Below are 21003 nucleotides of genomic sequence, written 5' to 3'. Positions count from 1 at the left end.
AGTTAGAGTTCTTACTTGTGAACTCGGGGCAAATCTGTCGACGCCGACTTCACAAAGAAGCTGTTGTCTGACATTACACAATAAATGGTAAACTTTCAACTCAACAGTATTTGACTATAGCAATACTATCATATAGTAAAACTTAATCTGCACGTAAATTGATGTCACCATGTTATTAGGTAGCTGGCTAAATTATCTGGGTTTTTGTTCACGTTTGGCGTTGTGCACCTGGAACGCTTAGAGGTTGGAAGTTGGAAATTTCCAAAAGGGAAATTTCAACCTCTGAGTTGTCTAAAACGCAGCATTAGTACAGCATGAACCACTCATTGACAGCATTATTTTATTCTACAACCCTCATAATGAAAAGTCTTTTAGTATCCATAGTTATAGAAGCAGCAGCCTGACTCAAGGATACATGATGGTCAGTGTAAATCCCTGTGCTGGAGTGCAGAATAAGAGCAAGCTCAGCTCTAAAGCTAATATCTACATTAACAGCATCTTGCTTCCAATCACAGATAGTGATGGTAAAATGATATGATGATGATGTTTTGGGTATTTTTGCTCTTCACGGGTTTGCTTTGTAGTGACATGCAGCTCTTGCTTGGCCTGAAATGCCAGCAGAGCTGCTTTTCATGTTAAGTATAGTGGTTAAGAAGCTGTTTATTTATCTTTAAAGAGCTGCGACATTCTCAGAGAAATGTTTTGATCATATGGGCTTTGTTTTTGTCCCGTACAAAATGTTCTTGTCCTGGACCTCTGATTGTGTGGATGCTCTCTGCTAAATCAACTGTATTACTCGCTTTTGAAGAATCGTTTTGTTGCTTTATAAATGTTACTCTGTATATTCGCCTACTCTATACATGCGTGCACGTCATACTCACAAACCCTCATTCTTTGTGTGTGGTGGCTACCCAAGGAATCAACATTGTGGTGGTAGCAAAAGGCCGATTTGAAAGGGGAATTTGATTTGTTCCTCATTGACTGCATGCTTTGGGCTCTCGTAATTCTCTGCCTCCTGCTCACAAGGCAAATTGCAGTAACGGTTGTCGATCAGGAGAAAGCGGAGCAGAGGTTGGGTAGGGTGACGGGTTTTTGTCTTCAATCAGCATTACCACGCCTGTTTAGTTTTTTGTTAAAGCAATGGAATCCATCAGCAGCCTCCCATGAGAACTGTAAGAAAGCTAATAGCAGGTGGCAGTAGATGTGAAATGGGCCTTTGGACTGGGCAGCCATGGAGAGGATAATGCAGCCTTTCAGGCGCTCTCTAGTAGGGCCCCCCTTTGTGCCCAGAGCTGACATGCTACTTTGCTGGGGCTCCTGAAAGGGTCCATTTTGTTCAATTTGTCTAAAAGCCGTTGACTTATGTGACAATTTAAAGACTTTGGATGTTAAAGTTCCCTTAACCCACCGACACCTGAATGGCTCTTTTGTCCTGCCCTGTGATCTGTCCGTCATTCTCACATCATCCCAGCAAAAAGAGAAGAGTTGAAAGCTGCAGAGAGGGCACCCTGGCGGTAGCTCCTTACAGATGACCAAGGCACTACTGACTTTAATTCTGTGGAAAGCCCGAGAACTGGAGGAGGAGAGAATGTTGGGTCAGGTTCCCAGTTAGTGCCCGCAAATGTGTCCCATTTCCACACGAGGTTTGCATTATTCATCGACTGGACTGACTCCACAAGCGAGCCAAATCTGACTGTTAGCTTCTCCGGAGTTTTTAGAGTTCCCAGGAAAACATGGCCTGATCCCTGACAAGGCTGACAAATGTCTCAGGATTACATACATGTACTGATGAGATTAGATGGACATGGTAAGATTGTACGAATTGAGTGCTGCAGGAATAAGACCCTAAACCCAGAAATGAGTGCATTTTTTCACTTCTGGCTCCCTCGTCTCAAAGTCAATAGTTTTTAATGTTTTTTTTATGTTAGATGCCTGAATTAAGGTTTGTGATTAACACAAGCTTAAGATATTTTAAGGTTTTGTTGTAGGATATAGAATATGTTAGTAAAACCCCCCTCCTGAATTGTGAAGCTTTTACGCGTCTTAAAAAGGCGGTGGCTCAATGAGTCTGCAGAGGTTGTCGTTGACATTGAACTCATCTTCTCAGTGGTGGTGGTGATGTTGATGTCACGTGACCGTGGTCTAGTTGGTTTATAGCCTAACGATTGCATTCACTCTTCTAATCATAAGTGGTGTTCATTTGTGAAGACTATCTTGCCACATTTGTTTGCCACAGAGCTAAGATCTTATTGGCTTTTTGTCGAGGGAACCGGTGCGAGGCTAACTTCAGGATTTACTACAAAAATATGTCATCCCTGCAGCACTCAATTACAATCTTTGCAAACACAAACCCTTTACAGCCTTACAATATAGTTTAACATCACATTTCGGTTTCATATAGCCAAACCTATTTTAACAAAGCTTTATTCATTTCAAGCCTTTAAATTGAGATTAGACCCCCCTCCTCCTCCATATCCAACAATGAGACAGTCAATAACAGTTATTGAGGAGAGTCCCTGTGCGTTCAAGCATCTTGACATGGATACAGCGACTTCACCCACATGAAATGTAGATCATGTCCACAGAGCCTTGTCCCTCTCTCTGGCTTTTGATTCATTATTACTGGCTAACCATAGAACTGTCCCTGATGCACATGCAGAACAAGAGCCACACAATGGAGGTGCAGTGAACTGTTAAAAGCTATTATGGCTGAAACGAAATGGACACGGAGTCCAGGTACGGCAGTGTACTGTGGAACAATGTTATGAGTGCAAGGTTTAAATAACACCCAGCCCTCTATGGAAGATTTAAAAGGTCTAAATAAAAACAGATCAAACGGGTGAAATACTATACACGTTTTTTAATTACCTGCGCCAAATTAATATCGGATCACAAAACATGTTACATTTCAGTGTTGTCACTGCCAAAATACTAACAAAAACAATCAACTGTCCATTAAAATAGCAGAAAACAACTATTTGCAATGTAAAGCTATAGTAGAGTAATGCGTGTGCTGTAATCCGAGCTTTTCTGTGCTTTGTTTTCCGGCTGTGTGTGCATTTTAGTCCATGCGAGTGTGTCTGTTGTGCCCCACTGGCTAGTTTATTGCCGTCGCTCTGCACTGCTGTCATATGGCGGTTACAGCTGATAACACCGTCCTGACTGATGACCCCCACCCTCTGGTTCCCCGTTCCTCACACTGTCTGTCTGCAGCCCTGCTGCCCGTGTTTTCACTGTTGTGCTGTTACCACTGTTAGCTGCTAGCCACCTTTAATTGATTTCTATATTATATATTATTTCCAGATATGACTTTATGATGCCACAATCGCTGCTGTTTCCACATTCCACAGTCAAGAGATCACTTCACATCTCCAGCTAGCTGTTGCTTTACTGCGGAGGAACGTTAAAAAGAGCCAAATGGAAAAAGAAAAAATTGTCCCCATTAGAAATTTAACAATTAGGTGTGTTGTAACCCTTGTATTAGGGGGAATTACCATATCAGTGTCTCATTTGAAATGATGGATCATGTTCGTCAGTGCAGCAGCACGTCTCTGAGCAGGTTCTAATGGATTTTTGGGAACAGTGTGACCGTATGACTTCCAGGAGGTCAAGCAAACTTGCCTATAAAAAGGGTTTACTCTCATTATAGGCAGTAATTTCCACTGAAATTGTATGAATATCTAGCACATCCATGTTGATGAGAAAAGCAGACATGTTTCATTTTTAAGTTAAACATACAGCCATGAACCTTTGGCTACAGCTAGCAAAAGGCTAAACAATTAACAACACTTTCTCTCCATCTCTGAAACTCTGACACTCTTTATTTTCAATAAGTCCGTCTACCTTTTTTATTGTTGTATTGTTTTGCAGTTGTTGCCAATGCTGGAATAACAACTTGCTTGATATTCCACAGTTGAATCAGACTTTCACCATCTGAAGGGTGGCTGCTACAATAGCCCTCTCTGAAATGAGCTGTGATTGACAGAGGAGGTGCAGAAGTCCACCTTTTGTTTAGACCACTTCAATTACAATACGTTGAAAGGTTATTATGGAATTTTGACCAGTGATGCTAAAATTAAACTGCCTACAGGAGCTTACCATCGGGGATACACAAATTGACAATGACCATCACACACATGCCCCTCTTTTCCTATTTTGACCAATAGAGATTGTGGAACAGGCCAGAAATGAAGTTGGTTTTGATGATATGCAGTTCAGCTTCATCTATACTATTAACAGCTTTTTGGAACATCCTTATGTAGATTTTGTAGATGTAGATGTATGTACATTTTGATCACACTGTGTTATCCTTGTGTGCATCTTGCCTTATCTGTTGAAATGTTACATTTGCCCTGAAAGGGTTAACTGGCAGAGACGGGCCTTGCTTGCTCACTGGATGTCACGATTCATCTCCGAGGCTGAATATTTCATGCGGTAATTAAAATGTGTAGGTCAAGTCTCCTATGACACCTATTTCTATTGATATAGGGGGAAAGCCGTGGTGCCTCTCTTTAATGTGCCTCCTTCACCCAGCCGAGATTTAACGGATGAAGGGTGACATTTTCCCCCCGTTTTGTAAATTAATGCGATTGATCCGCCTAACAAGAAAAAAGTTGGGTTTCCAAATACTGCATGATAAAGAGATTAAGCCCTTAAATGGCTTTCCAAAGGCAATCTTTATTGCAAGCCCTAAAGTAAGGGCATTGAACTTTCAATTAGAATTTCTAATAGGCTATTGACTGGAATGTATTAAACGTTGCTACACAGCTATATAGATCCTCAGAGGGGATTTCTCTCCACCCAGGGTCCATGACCCCAAAATCCCTCTGAGGGAGATACACAAACATTCATAGTCACCTGATGTGTGTGGTGATGGAGCTGAACATGTGTTTTCTCTCTGTAAGTTCCCGTGGTTCTTATTGTAAATGCTAGATGTGAAGGTGTTTACTTTAAAAAGCATTACGTCCGCCCACCTTTGTAATCTACAGTAATTTCAGCAAAGCCTTTTGATCCTAGTATCCTTCTATTTGTGGTCAGGATTGTTTTTTTTTAACTCTGTGTCGGCTCAGTTCAGTCTGTTTCTTGCCTAAGCTTTGATGTCGCTCCAAGACCTTTTGTTGGTCTTAATTTCCGAGGTTCTTCGTATCCAAGCACATGAGCTGTTTCTAATTTTCTGTGATTGATCTCAGGGTCTAAATCCTATTTAATTGCCTCTAATGCTATATTAACTGTTGTCAAAATATTTTCACTTGTCATCCTAATTCAGCACTCTCCTCCTAGAACAGCATGGTCAAGGAACATGACATCTGTTTGTAATTGTCCCCGCGTCCCGCTCTTCTATGCCTCTCACTTTTTCCATCTCCCAGCCATAATTTTCTCCGTCTTTGTTTTTCCCAGCCTCTCTTTCTCTCAGCTACGCACACGTCGTAGCTGCAGGTGATTACAAGCTTTGAGAAAGCTGCATCGGGATACAATTTGTCAGGGCCTAACAGCCCATTCTGTTCTGAGGGGGTTAACATTCTGTTTGTGTTACAGTGCATTCAAACTCTAATTAAAACAACATTACATTCCCCATCTGCCAATCTCCCATAATCTTCTTTAATTGCTGTAATTAAACTATATTTACATGTGCAAAATACTTGTAATTTAGCAAATTGCACTCTACACTCTGCACATTTAATCAGCGGCGCTGCAGAGGAATGGAGTGATTTCAGTTTTGATTTCAGCGGTGGGCTGGTTCTGACGGGCTAAGTGGACCTCTGCCTGAGGTCTCGCAGAGGTTAGGAAAACAAGCCATCGGAGAAGTATTGTCATTGGGCTCTGATTGCAGCTCGCGTGGCTAATTATAAGCCTGAGCTGCCTCGTGAAGCCAGGCAGAGCTTAGGTGCGTGTGCGTCTGAGTGAGTTTGCTTGTACAGCGTTCAAACAAGCTCCTGTGGCCTAGTGAACTGCAGTCATAGCTCACTGCTGCTCGCAGTACTGATTGACATCAACCGTCCCCTTTCATTTATTCAAGATGCAAAGTGAATTCGCTGAGTTGTGTTTGCCACCCAAACAGAGAGAACTGAGTTGAGGCGGTAAATACCTGGGAGTTAAACCTGCAGCTGGCTGAGCAACTGCTGCTGTAATGAAAACGTCAAGGGCTGGCTCTGCCTGAAGAGGAACAGCATGCTTGCTTTCAGATTAATGGTATTAGATAGGGATTAATCTAGAAGAGGGAATTTGTCAAGCTGTAGCTTTATATTAGCATCACTAATAAGCTAGCTTTATAACGCCCCACATGATGACACCGTATTTCAAAGACTTCCGTCGACACTTGTGGTTTATTCAGTCATTACCGCTAAACACCGAGCTGTCACCCGGACAATCTGAATCCTCAGCGTTTGGAGTTGGTCCTGCAGTAAGTACAGTCATTAGAAAAGTCCTGTCAGTGTGGCAGTAGTTTCTGGAAGAGGTCCCTGACTTGCTGTCTTGACTGTTGCTGAGCAGCTCGCATAAGCCATGTCATCTTGGCCTAATTACATTCCTGTGTGCCTTCCTGTACGAGAGAAGGCCCAATCAGGCCAGATGGAACCAGATGTAACAGCGCAGCAGTTTAGAGTCGGGGGTCCTGCCCTCCACGACCTCCCCCTCCCACCTTCAGGCATTGTCAGGTGGAGGCAGACCTGGTAAAAAGGACCAGCGCTGAGGTAATTGCAAGCTTTTGCAAGAGATTTCCCGTCCTGCTTGAGCTGCTTATTAACTTCTCGCCACCAGTGTGCACATCATTAGGACATAGCACTGAGGAAAGCGGGAGGTCTTTGCAGAGGGGAACTATCTGTAGCCAAACGCAGTGCTTAGATTCTATGCTCTCTTGATTTCAACTCTTCTCTGGGTAGTCGTCCTAATAGATGTTTCCACTGTTTTTCTAACTGAGTTTTTAATTGCTCATCCTATTACTGCTAGTTTGACTGACGCACAAAAGGTGGTTTCATCTGCTTGGTTTGGATATAAAAGGTGTCTGCGGCTCTCTGAGTTTGAGAAGCTATTTTTAAGGGGAGTAGAAGTAGCCGGTGGGCAGTGCAGTGCAAATGATGTTATAAGATGGACACAGCCCCAAATCCTCATTAGCTGACACATAGTTCCTCTTAATTAGTTTCCATTCACTGTAATTAGCATGGATGAGGCGAATCATCAGATGTGAAAGCAATCTAACGCTTGGGATACAACGTCCTTGGTCTCACTTTCATGTCAGGTTCACAGACGTTTTCTTTTCTCAGGTGCTGCTGCGGTTTTCCAAGCTTTTTGTGACTAAAAGGCAGAATTTGTCTGCTTTTATTTGATAAAGGCGACGTTTTATGTCTCTACCAACGCAGTACTGTATATTAAGATAAAAGTACACGTTGCTGTAGACTTCCTTCCATACATTAAAGGATCATTAAAGAAAGGGGAGGACAATAAGATATACATTCCTGTTATCCTGAACCCAATGATTCACCCTTAAAATAAAGTGCATTTTTGTCACAGCTTTTGAAAGCACGTCAATCTATTTTTGAAAGAGCTCATATTTTGGCAATGACATGCTCAGGGCCTTTCATGAAAAAGAGAAGAGAAAGTGGATGTTGCGTTGACAGTGCTGCGACGCTGTGTCCCAGATCAAACAAGTGTGTGTTGTGCAACACAATGGAGCAGGACCACAAGCAGAACAAAAGCGAGTGATTGAGGATTGCATTGTTGGAAGCACCTTCTGCAGCAGCATGATTGATACTCTCTCTCTGCCTGTCAAGCTCCTGAGAGAGATATTCCTCCCACTAATGTTGCCTCTGCTGCCAATCATCCTTTGTCTTCCAGTGGTTACCGAGCTCCGAGCTTTCAGCTCTCCCATTTTTCCTCGATGCGTCTTTGTTTTAAAAGCGCACGTGACTTTCTTATTTATACAAACTCAAAGGCAAACTGAATTGAGGATCATACAGTTGGTGCCTAACTGTTATTCTGGGTGGGGTTACACAGGATATGAGCTTTTGATTTGATTTTCTGCCTCGGGGATTATAGTCTTCTGCTATCTGTGTCTTTATTGATATCCAATCCCGCAAGTGATCTCCTCAGATCTTAAATGTGTATCCACTCACCACAAAATGTCCTTTGCGCCTAATCTTTTGGCCGCAGACAAAAGGATATGAGCACTGGCCGATCCAGCATAGTGAAGTCTGATTTTCCCAGAGTGCACTCTGCCCCTCGGAGTTGTAGAAGCTACGCTGATCTAAAGCAGAACCCCGTTTAACCCCTCCAGTCCATCATGTTATGATGGTGATTGTTAAAGACTGAGAAGCTCTGGTTGGGCCCGCGGTAGATTAGATGTGTACGGACCAAACAGTATCATATTTCTGGCATTTTAACATCTTTCTGTCATTCTGTCATTCTCTCATTTCTCGGTCTCTTATTATTTCTCTCCTAATATGCTTTTGCTCTCCCACAGGCTGGATCTTTTTTCTTTCTTTTTTTGTGAAATGGAGTGTTTGGCATGAACCTTTGCCATATGCCTGTAGATTTGCCAAAAAATATTCAGAGCAGCTCTTTTCTTGCGCCAAGTATTTGGCCATCTGCTTAAGTCTTTAACCAGCAGCATCCAGGGACTTCATCAAGCTTGAACTGTGAAGTCAAATGGTTTTCTTCAGCTCCCAAATCAAGCTAGGCACTGCTGTGCAGATTTACTGCACTGGCACTTCCAAGCAATCACACATATATTTCATAGTGCAGTACATAGTTGCATTTATGGGATTTGTACTTAATGACGGCCAGGTTTCCCCAGAGCTGTTTTAATGTGGTTCAAATAACTTTATAGTTAAATTAGACAAAGTAGTCTCTTTTGAATGTCTAAATCACTTGTAGAAAAAACATTTAGCAGACAGGAAATCTATTTGTGTTAGTATGATGGTAAGTGTTAAGTAGCTGCAAATGAGGGTGCAGACAAATAGCTGAAACAGCTGCAATAGTCATTTCCCAAAGATGCCTTCACTACGTCTGACGAGCAGAATTTTAAAGCAGGAGAATGCTGAACAATGTGCTGCTCGTCAAACTAGCAGAGAAGAGGAGATGGCTTTTCTACTGGGGTGGGGTTCATTATGCGGTGCACAGGACACCATTATTAGCCCCATTACACACACTGACAGCCGCACATTCATTCTCCTATACCTGCTTTTTAAAGCCACCCATAAATAATGAGGGCTGCAGCTTCCTCGTCTTGGAGGAAGGGGAAAAAAAGGTCATTATAGAGCGGGCCTCCATTTGTCAGAATTATTTCATAATCTCAGGTCACGAGGAGGGTTTTTGCTTTAGCTAATTGTAGATCGCACCACTGAACATAAATTCCCATTAGCAATCATTTGTTTCTCTCTGCAGATTCTGACCCTTTCTGCTCTTATTTTGACCGCTAATGACGGATGTAAACACACTGCAATGATGACTGTGACAAATCTGCGAAGGCTGCATGTTGCATTTAATTAAGGTGATGACAACAGTCATTAGGCGGACAATGAAGAATTTGACACCTCGCCACAATCGTATAGATTGCACCGTATAGATTTTTACAGCGTCAGTGTGGATTCGCTGCCACTCCTTTGTGATGTAGAGGTCACAGTGCGGTCCTGGTTAAATGTGCTCTGACTGGTAATCGGTGAAGCTGTGCAGTATAATTACCCCAGCCTTTATCAGAATGACCTCTCTGACAAACTTCCCTGGTGGAAGGAGACACCTGAGAGCTTCCACACTTCCTATCTGCTCTTGTTTTATCGAAAAGGCCCCGCCTGAATGGATAATAGAGCCCCTGTTCTCCCAACAGACGGATAATGGAGGGTGGAGTGGTCCTCTTTGGCAGACTACTGCCTCTTCCCTGCACTAGAGAAACCAATACCAGGCCTATCGGCTGATATATGACACTAATACACGGGCTCACTCGGCCCCTAAACAGAAAAGAAGGATTGTTCCAACTTTCGACTGGCTGTAGGATCCATGACTCACAGGTACCGCACTGTCTGGCCCCTGAGACCGCTCTAATTGCTTTACATCTGTACAAAGGTTTCTTGTAATCGGGCCTTCTGCCTCCATTTGTCTTCCTTTCAGTCTCCGAGTGAAGGCCTTAATTGGTCTTAGTGGGGCTTTTTTCCCAGTTAGCTCCTGGGCCTGAGCTTGTAGAAGACTTTACCCGGGGGGGGGGTTTCTTGCTGCGAGTGGTTTGGGAGGTTGCAATAGAGAGGGAGTCGATACTTCTTTTACCTTTAACACTATAATTAATGTTCCCCTGACAAGCAGCTTTTTTTACCCCGAAGCTTCACATGCGGGGGGGCTGAGCTCCTGGGATCCACACGAGAATCAAGACTTGTAGAGCTTTGTGAGAAAAACCTCCCATGCAGTCTCCAGTGGCCAATCGACATTTGCTAAAGATCCAGTTCTTTTTCTTTTGTTGATTGTTGGTGCACGTTTTTCTGTCCGTGTCACTGAGACTGAGAGCTCGTCTACTTACTGTTATCTGTGCTTCAGCCGTCGCCATGTTGAGAGCTGTGTGGAAGTCATCCCTCAATCATACGGATGCTCTGAGTTCAGAATTAAGCACCTTTAACGAAAGCATGCCAATTCCAAACTTAACAAAATGAAAGTATTGCCTGACTCTGGATATGAGTGAATTATGAGAGTGCATGTGTTTAGAGGAAGTACCCCCCCCCCCCTGTTTGCTTTCATTAAACTACTCAAGTTTACGTGTAGTAAAGTGCTGATGTAAACCGAGGCAGATTCCCAGTGCGTAATGTGACCTGCCTCACTTTATCTGACTCGACCCTGTTTTTACTCGTCTTCGCCCAGAGATAGCATCTCATGCACACTGCTCCACAAACCACATTTCACATCTTTAATTTAAGATAACATGACATGTTCCTGGCTCTTTACCTGCACTTTTAAGTTTGTATGCAACACATCCCACTCCGACATGAATTCCAGCTGATGTTACTGCTGCTTATTCCAACCTTGGACTGTACAGAAGCTGTACTTTTTAATCAGCTGCAGTATTTAGATCTCAGATTTTTTTGCGGCGTTTTTTTCATTTTTATTTGAGTTTAGCGAGTAGAGTGCAGAACAAGCTCATGTCAGGAGCTCTGTGTTGTGAGCTCTCCTCAGCTAGGTCCTTCTCTGCTGTGCTCGCTGCGTTTCCTGCTGACTGACTGATATGGAGCTCTGCTGCCAGGGCTTAAATAGCAGCTGTAAGCGTCCAGCTGCTCCCTGCCACGCTCCACTTCTCCCCAGATGGCTCCGAGACGTTCCAGCAGCCCTCCGGAGGAGCGCTCATGAGAAAAGTGTTATGGAGTGGCTCTCTGAAACACCAGGGAGCATCCCTCCCCACACCACAGTCACCCTCCTCCTTCTCCAACCCCCGGGCCGAACGCCCAAATCAGAGGAGGGCCGCTTGTGCAGCCTCGTTTGCCAACTTACCGACGGGAGGCAGCGCAGATGGTGGTGTCCGCAGTGTAGGCCAGCATGCAGCAGGGCCTGGGGGGGGCGAGGGGGTTACTGGAGAGAGAGCACATGCCTGCCTGGCCTGGGATGCCACTGCTATCCCTCAGGAGGAGCTCTCAGTGGCCCTCAGCAGATGACCAGCAAGAGTCTGGCAAGCTCGACTCAGCTCAGAGATGGCGTGGGGAAATGTTGTTCTTTACCCACACGATTGGCTTTGATAAGTGGGTCGTGTCAGCGCCCTGCCAACCCAACAGAGAATGTGCTGGGTAAAATGGAGCGCATTCAAAGTCATTGTAATTTCCCTTGAACACCGAGTGTTAATACATTATGTCAGCTGTGGTGCTCCAGGGCAACAGTCTCTTACCTTGGCTGTGTGATGAATGGTCCATCAACTTCACACCACTGAAGCGAACCACAGGGTTCACTTCTACCATGACATTGCCCACAGAGATAATATCATGTTTTAACGTATCCTGCACTCACACTATTCTGAAAATATACTCTCTGTTTAAATGTATGCCGAGGAGATTTAGACCACAAGTGGTGCTGCAAAGCTGTGTTTCTATGAACGTAATCTCACAATTTCTGCTGACTACAGAGGACGGCAACGGTTGGTAGAAGTAAAAAGTAACAGTGTGCCAGTAACTGAGGAGAATGTAAATAACGCATATTTAAAAAGGCTGCACAATCAGAATTAGTGAGAAATGCTAGCTGTAAATGGATGTTGCTGGTCTACATTGAAAACGCTAGTCTCTCCCTCTGAGTTGGTGGGAAAAGCTGATAAAGCTAGCTGCACTATGAATGGCACAAATTAAATTTTTTATTAGTTGAATTGAGTCCAAAAATGTGTTGTCCTGATCTTAATGACCTGTGGTAAAACTTTGAGTTTACACCTTAGACTGTATGCAAGAAGTGGATGTAATCACTGTGACGTCACCCATTGGTTTGTGGACTATGGTTTTAAAGCCTCAAGTTCTTCTTTTGGCCGTCGCCATCTTGTTTTTGTCCCATCAAAAGTGACACGAGAGGGTGGAGCTTAGTACAACCCAACGCTAAATAAGATATTTTTAGGCGACCAAAATGTTTCAATTAACTGTTATGAACTGAAACTCGAAAAACACGAACAACTCCCAGACCAGACAACGCCGAGGCAGAGACCTGTCAATCACCGTGTAGCCCCGCCCTAAAGCATCCCCTGCTTTATGGTCTATTTGACTCTAAATGGACCATCATTTACTAAATGAACATCATGCTGTATTGAAGAAGACTTGAAACTAGAGATTGAGACCATAAACTACAAACTTATGTTTACTGAGGTAATAAATCAAGTGAGAAGTAGTTATTTTCTAATAGACTTCAATACAATCTGACTTATTGTTGCAACCAGAGGAGTCGCCCCCTGATGGCCATTAGAAAGAATACAGCTTTAAGATATTTCCGGATTGGCGTTACTTTTCCGAACCGAATGTTGTCACCTGGTTTACATTAATTCTAAGATCGCTCTGGGAGGTTTTATTCCTCCTACTTTTGTCACCAGAAGATCCAGTTTAGACCATTTCTGTGAGTCGCACCCCTCTCTCTGCCCTGCTCCTCTCTCTTACCCTTGTTGTTCCCTTCCTCACCATCCTTTTACTCCCTGGCCGGAGAGAAGGGGGGTGGGACCGCTATTGCTCATGGCAGGGGAGGGGGAGGTGGGGGGTCCTTGCTCTGCTGACCTCACTGTTATCCTTGCCATGACGGGAAACATACATCATGGTGGGGCCTCTAATGTGAAACACATTCTGTCACAACTTGATCAAAGCCAGGCTGTCTGGACAACAAAGTGCCCTGTAATGCCATATTTTGACCATATAATTGGAGAGTAATTACGGCTGACAAAACACTCACACAGTGATTTTCTCTCCTCCCCAGTGTCTTTGGGCTGTAGCAAAGCCCAGAGAGGGGTTGTCATAAACCATGTGGGATATTGTGTGCTGAGTTGGCTTGAAAGCTCTTGAGTGGAGCCGAGGGTCGGTCAGTTTTTATTGGAGCATGATCGCTTATTCAGAGACACTGTAACAACACACGAGGGTAGCAGTAACCAGTGGCCTAGAAAAACACCAGAGCACCGCATGATGGTCGACCCTCGTTCACTGACAAGACATCAGTCTCCCCAAAAGAAGCTGTGCGCTCTTTGGACTTAAGACGTATTGAGTCTACTCTCTTGTCGCTGATAACACAGTAGAAATTATAGCGATTAGCTGAGTTCTCCTTTTATCAAGCTCCCTAACCACTCATTCACTAAGCTTAGATGTTTGAGGAGCTATTGATCAAAGTAAAGAAAGCAAACAAAGAGTACTATGTAGATATTTGCTCTGGTTGTCAGTGTAGTACCCAAGTTAGAAACCATTCCAGCCAAAGAACAGAAGAAGACAGAAATGTGAATTTGATGCAGATGTTGCTGTTTTGTTGTGTTCACGTTGTTTGTACTGGTTGTCCCAGATTGCGGGGCAAACAGTTTTTTATGCATGGGTTGTCTTTCATTCTGAAGTCCCCCCCCCTGCTGGGGCAGCCAATATGAGCGTAGAGCCTTGGGGCCTGAGCTCTGCGGTACTCTGCTGTACAGAAATCAAACAGAACACACATGAAACACTGCAACACACAGCAGTTTGATAAATGTCTGGAAACTCTGAGAGCACAGCTCCAAGAATTAAAGTTCCACATCACCAACAGTTTGACCCAATGTTTGCATAGTGCGAATGGTTTCATAGAGCAAAACAAGCCGTCCAAACTACATTCCTTTTGGTCAACTCTGCTCTCCTGGAGCCGTCCTTCAGTTGAGTGAAGCGTCCTGTGATAGTACAGCGTGATCCAGCCTGTTGACAGGCCATCTACTACTGAAAAGTGAATTATTTTATAATAGTTGACAGGGGCGTCTGCAAAAACAGGCGTTTCAAAGCCGAGACATTTTATCTGTAATGTTCTCAACTGAAGATGTGCGGGTATGGATTCTGAGCTGGGTGTTCCTCAGTCCCCTCATCTCTGGCTTCAGTCCATACCTGTATGCCTTTGTCAGGTTCAATCAGGCTTTGAGGGTCAGGCAGGGGGGGCCGGACCACTTTGAACCGTGACTGTACTGCTGGTACTGTGGGAGGTGGCGGATGTCAGATGGCTCGTCCGTGGCTTACAGCCTGCTATCGTGCTCTACCACTTAGCATGCTAATTAATCCCAACCAAAGGGCCGCGTCAGTCACCCCACGCTCCGCCAGGGACGCTCCCACTGGGCTCATCCTGCTTTAATTGAGCACGTTTTTTCAGAAGCCCGCTGTCCCTGGGATTACATTAGATCCCTCTAATTCACCCAGGCTGCCACCGGCGTGGGCAAAGTGAACGAGGGAGGGAGGGAGAGCGAGCTGAGGCGTAGACGCAGGGAAATGTATAAATAAACCAAACAAACAAACAAAAACCCAGACTGAGTGTTTATTAACACCCCTGGGATGAAAAAGGAGGTGAGTGCAGGAAATCATTAGCGCAGGAGAGTCAAACTAGGCTCGTTTGATCTCGCTGATGGAGGCGCAAATGTAATTTAGCGCGCTGCGAGTAATTTGTTTTAGCAGTTAGCATGGGTTCCTTTTAATTTCATTTTGCCCTGCATCAGTCTTTCAAATTAAATATTTTTATTTTGTACAAAGCGGATCTTTGTGAGCCTCACGGCTCAAAGACCAGCCCTCAACAACAACTAATGTTTATTCATCTGCGCTTGTTTGCATGTGTGCTAGACAGATTCTTGACAGGAGTGTGCAGTGTCGGCTTTTATTTGAGTTCTTTCTGCATAATGAGGCAACTCAGATGCACACCGAGACAGCTAGCAAATCATAGCAGGAGGATAACAAAGTGTTTTAGTCACTGCAGCTCTAATTATTTGGAAGACGATGCTGAAGCGGCTGCACCTGTTTTGGTGTCGCACCTTATATCCTCATTTTGCTAAAAGTTGTTGTTGTCGTTGCAATCTGTTTATGAAATCAAGACGGCATTTTCAGAACCGGGTAACTAACTAATAGCATCCGACACTCACTGGAATTATAAAAGGTAAACTAAATAACCTGTCAGACTGTGGGGTGCGGCCTCTCGCATATTAGCTCACAGAACTGATTTGCAGATATCATTTTAATGTTTAATTCAGTGAGAAGCACCGGGGGGCTCGACCTTACACTTTGCGGTACACGGCGCAGCGCAGGAGCAGAAGGGGGACGTTTATCTCGGCCTGTCAGGGCGTTGCCGCTTAATTGCTGCTCCCACCCGTGACACAGAAGAGGCCGTCCCCTGCATCGGGGCCAGCGAGTCTCAGCTCGGGTGAGTGGGGAGGAGAGAGCGGCCTTATCAGCAGGAGATGCCTGGAACAGTGTTGCTCCGAGGCACCTTATCATGTCTGTGTTCACACCGTGTGGAGCCTGAGCACCTGATCCTGCTGGCAGCAGAGATGTGAGATGCCCTCCTCCGGTAACAGAGAAGCCGAGACATCGTTTTGACGATGAGCCGCAATGCCGTGGAAACATGGGCAGCCATTTTGGATGCACTGGAAGCGTTTGCTGCGATTCCTGGCGTTCTGACATCATGCAGAGTTAAAGGCCTCTTACTTTGAAGATATATCAGGGCGAACTACCGGAACACACAGTCTGCTATGTGGACCATTTATTATTAATTGGAAAAAATAACAGAGAATTCTTGTGGAAGTGATTTCAAGCCTCTCCGAAGAGATGCATTCCTAGCTGCCATTACAGACTGATGAACAACGTGTGCACTAATGTGAGAGCACTGAGGGAACTCGGTATCTCAGCTGTGTCCCTGGCAGAGCCTGCAGGGGTTGTTAGCACTGACAGTGCCGGCCTTTATGCATGAGACTTCCAGGCAGATTGTTGGCAGTGCTGGGCGGTTTCTCTCAGACGGGCGTCAGCTGGCTTCAAGCCTCACGGCCGCCTCCTCCTCCTCCTCCTCCTCCACCACCTTGCTCCCCTTCCCATCATGGCAGACCCAGAGAAAGAGCTTTATGGAGCCCCCATAATGATACGTGGTGAATGTGCTGCACCGGGGTGACTGTTAACCGCAGCAGCTGCACAGATAGCCTGGATGATGGAAAATCAGTGGGACCTCATTTTGGTTTGCCAGTATGAATATTAATGGCTCGTTTCCAGGCCATGGCTAATGATGAGGAAAATTCCCTAATAAAAACTTGATGTGATGGGCAACGACCCGCGGGGTCACTGGAGACAGTCAAAGTTAATAGTGTGCCATCAGGTGTGAGGAGTTAAGTGATTAGAGGCACAGGACCTAATCCTGATGTTTTTCTCCCCCCTCAGCTATGAGTCAGTATGGAGGGAGGGAGGGGAGCAGAGGAGGTTTATATCTCTCGACAACAGAGGGCTGCTGCCTGTTGTTAAGCGTACATCCAGGTGCACGCGAGCCATGAATGTCACAAGTAATACGACGGGAGGAAGACGGAGATTATTTCCTTTATAATTGCTCCGTTGTGCGTAATATTATAACATGTATATATCTTACTGAGGAATCTAAACCTATTTTCAATGAAACCCTTTTCTCATTTATCCAAAGCAGACGATCTTGTCTAAAGAAAGTCCAAATTGATTGATGTAACTCAGAAACTGATCACAGGATAAATCTGAGCAAGCATTCAGTGCCAGCTTTTGATATTTGACGTGCCTCAGCGCTCAGCGCGACGCACACATTTCAGTCGATACTAAAAAGTATTGAGGTTCATTGACCAATCGTAAATTTCAGTGGTTCCAACTCGGGGTTTAGAACAGGGCAGATGTGCCTGTTCAATGTCATCTAGTCATCTGCACAAAACTCCTGCCATCACAACACTTGCCCACTTCCTCTTACTAGCTATCTAGTTTGTCTTTTAGATACACAGGAAAGTCACTAAGATGATTGTTTACGTGTGAGGCCAGACTCCTGTAGAGAAGATGCCATATCGCATCATTGTTAATGTCTAGCATGTGGGGCACTTACCATATACAGCAAGAGGACTCATCTCAGGAGAGTCACCATAACTGCACAAACAATGCAATCTGATGTATGTAATTATCTCAAAATCCGGCAATTCATCTTTGATTAATCCAGCATCTGCTTTGTGCCTCAGTCCCCTATTGGCTCATGGACACAGTGCAGGGTTGGTGTGAAGCAAGGTGGGTGTATGTGTGTGTGCCCACAGCTGTGTCTTATGTTATTTTCTTATTGATATAGATTTTTTTCCATTTAGCCGGGAGAACCGTGTTGAGATGATTCTGGGAGGAGAGATACTGAACCTGCTTGTGTAACAAATGGATTTTTAAGAAAGCAAAGTGCTGCACCTCTCTGTTCCTTCCTTCCTACCATGGTCCTTGTGTGTGTGTGTGTGTGTGTGTGTGTGTGTGTGTGTGTGTGTGTGTGTGTGTGTGTGTGTGTGTGTGTGTGTGTGTGTGTGTGTGTGTGTGTGTGTGTGTGTGTGTGTGTGTGTGTGTGTGTGTGTGTGTGTGTGTGTGTGTGTGTGTGTGTGTGTGTGTCGGGTGGGTGGATGGGACTGATCAACAGATTTAGGTTTACCCTGCAGCAACATCTGTTTTTGCCAAGCATCACTCCAGTAGTACGCTGCCACTTCCCCGGTCGAGTTACATGTCCTGCCTTCCTCCGCACTCAAACAGAAAGCAACACACACACACACACACACACATACACCACTTGTTAGCCCTCTGAATGCATCTTTTCATCCCAGGCATCCAGAAGTGTGTGAATGTCTCTGTGTTTCTGCTTGACACATTTCTGCTTACACTTGGACATGGAGCCCCTTTGCAGACATTGCAACCAACTCTCCGATGTGACATCATCGGTGTTATTACAATGTAAATCGTTAGAGATTTAGCAATGTGGAATTAATAAGAAGAGTCAGGTTTAGAAAATTCTCTCAAATGTTCTTTCAGTACGTTTTGGCACGTTCCAGGGAAATAAAACATAAAAAGAATGTACTCCAGAGTATTGAAACCAGGGGTCACAGACTATAAAGTTCTTATTATTTTATGGAAGGCCCTCCTCCGCTGCCGTCCCCCCTTTAGCTTTGCTGCCCCAGCGAGTGAAATCCAGAGTTTGCGGTCGAAATTGAATATCTACTGGATGAAGTCTTACATTTGAAGGGAAATTGCGTTCAGATGTTGGCCCGCTGCATCTGGCCAGTGCTGCACATGTGGATCAGACCTGGTTATATTAGTCCAAACAGAAGTCTGGTCCTCCCTGACGAAACATTCTTGGCTATTGAAAGAGGCGTTTGCCTTATGTGACTGTGTAGACTGTCTCAAACACTCAAGCTGTGCTGTTTTCTTTTCCTGGTGATTATTTGAGGTCTACTCCTTCCTGCCATACTTTCATATGACAGTTCGACATCAACAGATGCTGTGGAAATTAGACGTTGGATGTCATCGCCTCAGAGCTCTGCTTATTTAAATGATCTGTCCCAGTCAGACATGACATGTTTAATTTCCTTCCACTCACTGAACTTTTAGGTGTATTTGCTAAGCTGTCTTTTATGGATCTCTCTTTCTTTTATATGAAATGTGTGTCTGCTGGTCTTCATTCTAGTTCTTTTGAGGCTCACTACAGTGTGAAGTCATACTGTTTGTTTGGCCGTGGGAGTGTTTGATTCACACTCAAACCTGAAAAACAGTGCCAGTCGGTATCTGACCAAGGAGAAGGGGCTTTTTAACAGAAGGTCTATCCAGCAACATGTATCGACCGTATCCATCAAGATTATTCAGATTTTCTCTGGAAAAGTTCAAATTTGATGTAGCCAAGTTTCTCTTTTCATTTCTGTATATATATTATAAGAAAGTAATCTGTGAGCGTATTGTGATGGGGCCTGCTGCTGCTGCAGCTTTGTGTGCCAAAGCAGGTGCTGTGTAGCAAACCCTGAGCTCATCAGTCTCCTCCTGCCCGACTCTATTTGTTGTTCCTCAATTCACAGTGGCGGGACTGGCAGACTGTGTAATGTGTGGGTGAGAAAGAGAGAGGGATACGGGAGGTGTGAGCGGGGGATTGGAGAATAAGCGTGGCACAGATCACCATTTCGCCATGCTAGTCTCCCTCTATTCTCCATGAATAATGCGGCACAGCCTCTACCCAGCGGCAGGCCAGGCATGCCGCCATATCAAGCCGCGGTGGAGAGCGATGCGTCCAGCTCGGCGAGCCCCGGGCTCAGCCACATTCTAGGCCCACAAACCCCCGCCCCACTCCCCAACCTGCAGAGAGGAGCACTGGGCTCCAAGATGGCAATCAAGGCTTGATTTGCCAACACATTTCCAATGATTAAAATGTAATTAGCACAAGCGAGCACCTCCTCCCCAGCTAATTTCCACGCACGCTGTGACAGGCAGGCGGTCGGCGGCACCCAGGCCCCAGCAGCAGATGGAGGAGGATGCGGCGGGAGGGGAGAAAACCATTTTGCCATGCGACTGTTTGCATCAGAAAACCATCAGGACGCGCAGCTATATCAGGAAGGAGCTGTTAGGAGGAGGGAATGGGGAGCCCTTGACGACAGCACATCAAATTGGCACTGTCATAGCTGACCCTGGCAATGGCTGCCATCCTTCATGCTGTCTCTCCAGCTCCCAGGCATGCAGGCAGGTTGGCTTCCTCCCTGGGCTTTAACCCCTTCAGCCTTCCTGCAGGACAACCTGGCTCAGGCTGATAAACAGACACCATCCTCTGTGCAGCGGGGCGCTTTAATGAAGCCCATATCTGCCATAATTAATTCTAAGGTCATGGATAGCAACCAGCATAACCTGAGGCTAATGTCACACATGGGGGGGCGACAATACGCATCCATCACACATCCCGGCCTAAGAGGATGCCATTTCTGAAAGTATTAGATTAGAGACAACTTGTAACACCAGAGACAGCGGACACAACATGATAACAAGCCCGATAAACACACACTCTTTGCCTTCACAATTATCGCTTATGCATGCCATTTTTTCGTTTTTTGACTTAACATCTGTTAGTATTTGTGGACCAGAGGATTTCCAGAAGGGTATGTTGGAAAAGGGAACATGGCATACTTGCCTTGCACGCATGCCTGTGGGATGTGGTTACCTTTTCAACACAGAGGATTTTCTGCGGGTAGCTCTTGCAGGAGACGTTGGTGAGCCCTGCTGCTACGGACGATAGCATAGCTGCATCGTTTAGCATTCGACCCACGGCTCCTCGTGTTCCCTTTGTATTGGGCCAGTATTACTCTCAGCTGGAGAGGATTTAGGACAAGAATAATTGACTCCTACTTTCAGACCAATATAAACAAAAGGCTCGATGCTTGGACGGAGCGTAGGGAAATTTGTAAGAGCACTCAGCCAAAAAAGAGGCCCGCGTGAGAGCAGAGCGGCAATCAGAAGTGCTCCGGATACAGGCCAACATCAACAGCTCTTAGGGCTGACACTAATGTTTGACATTCTTGTGTTACTTAAACTTAACACTGGGGTCTCGCTGTACAGTATAATGCCG

This window comes from Anarhichas minor, unplaced genomic scaffold (genome assembly GCF_050575085.1).
Source record: "Anarhichas minor isolate MPS153535 unplaced genomic scaffold, ASM5057508v1 ptg000027l, whole genome shotgun sequence".
Classification (NCBI taxonomy): domain Eukaryota; kingdom Metazoa; phylum Chordata; class Actinopteri; order Perciformes; family Anarhichadidae; genus Anarhichas; species Anarhichas minor.
The sequence above is the reverse complement of the archived record's forward strand: the minus strand, read 5'-3'. Positions refer to the sequence as shown.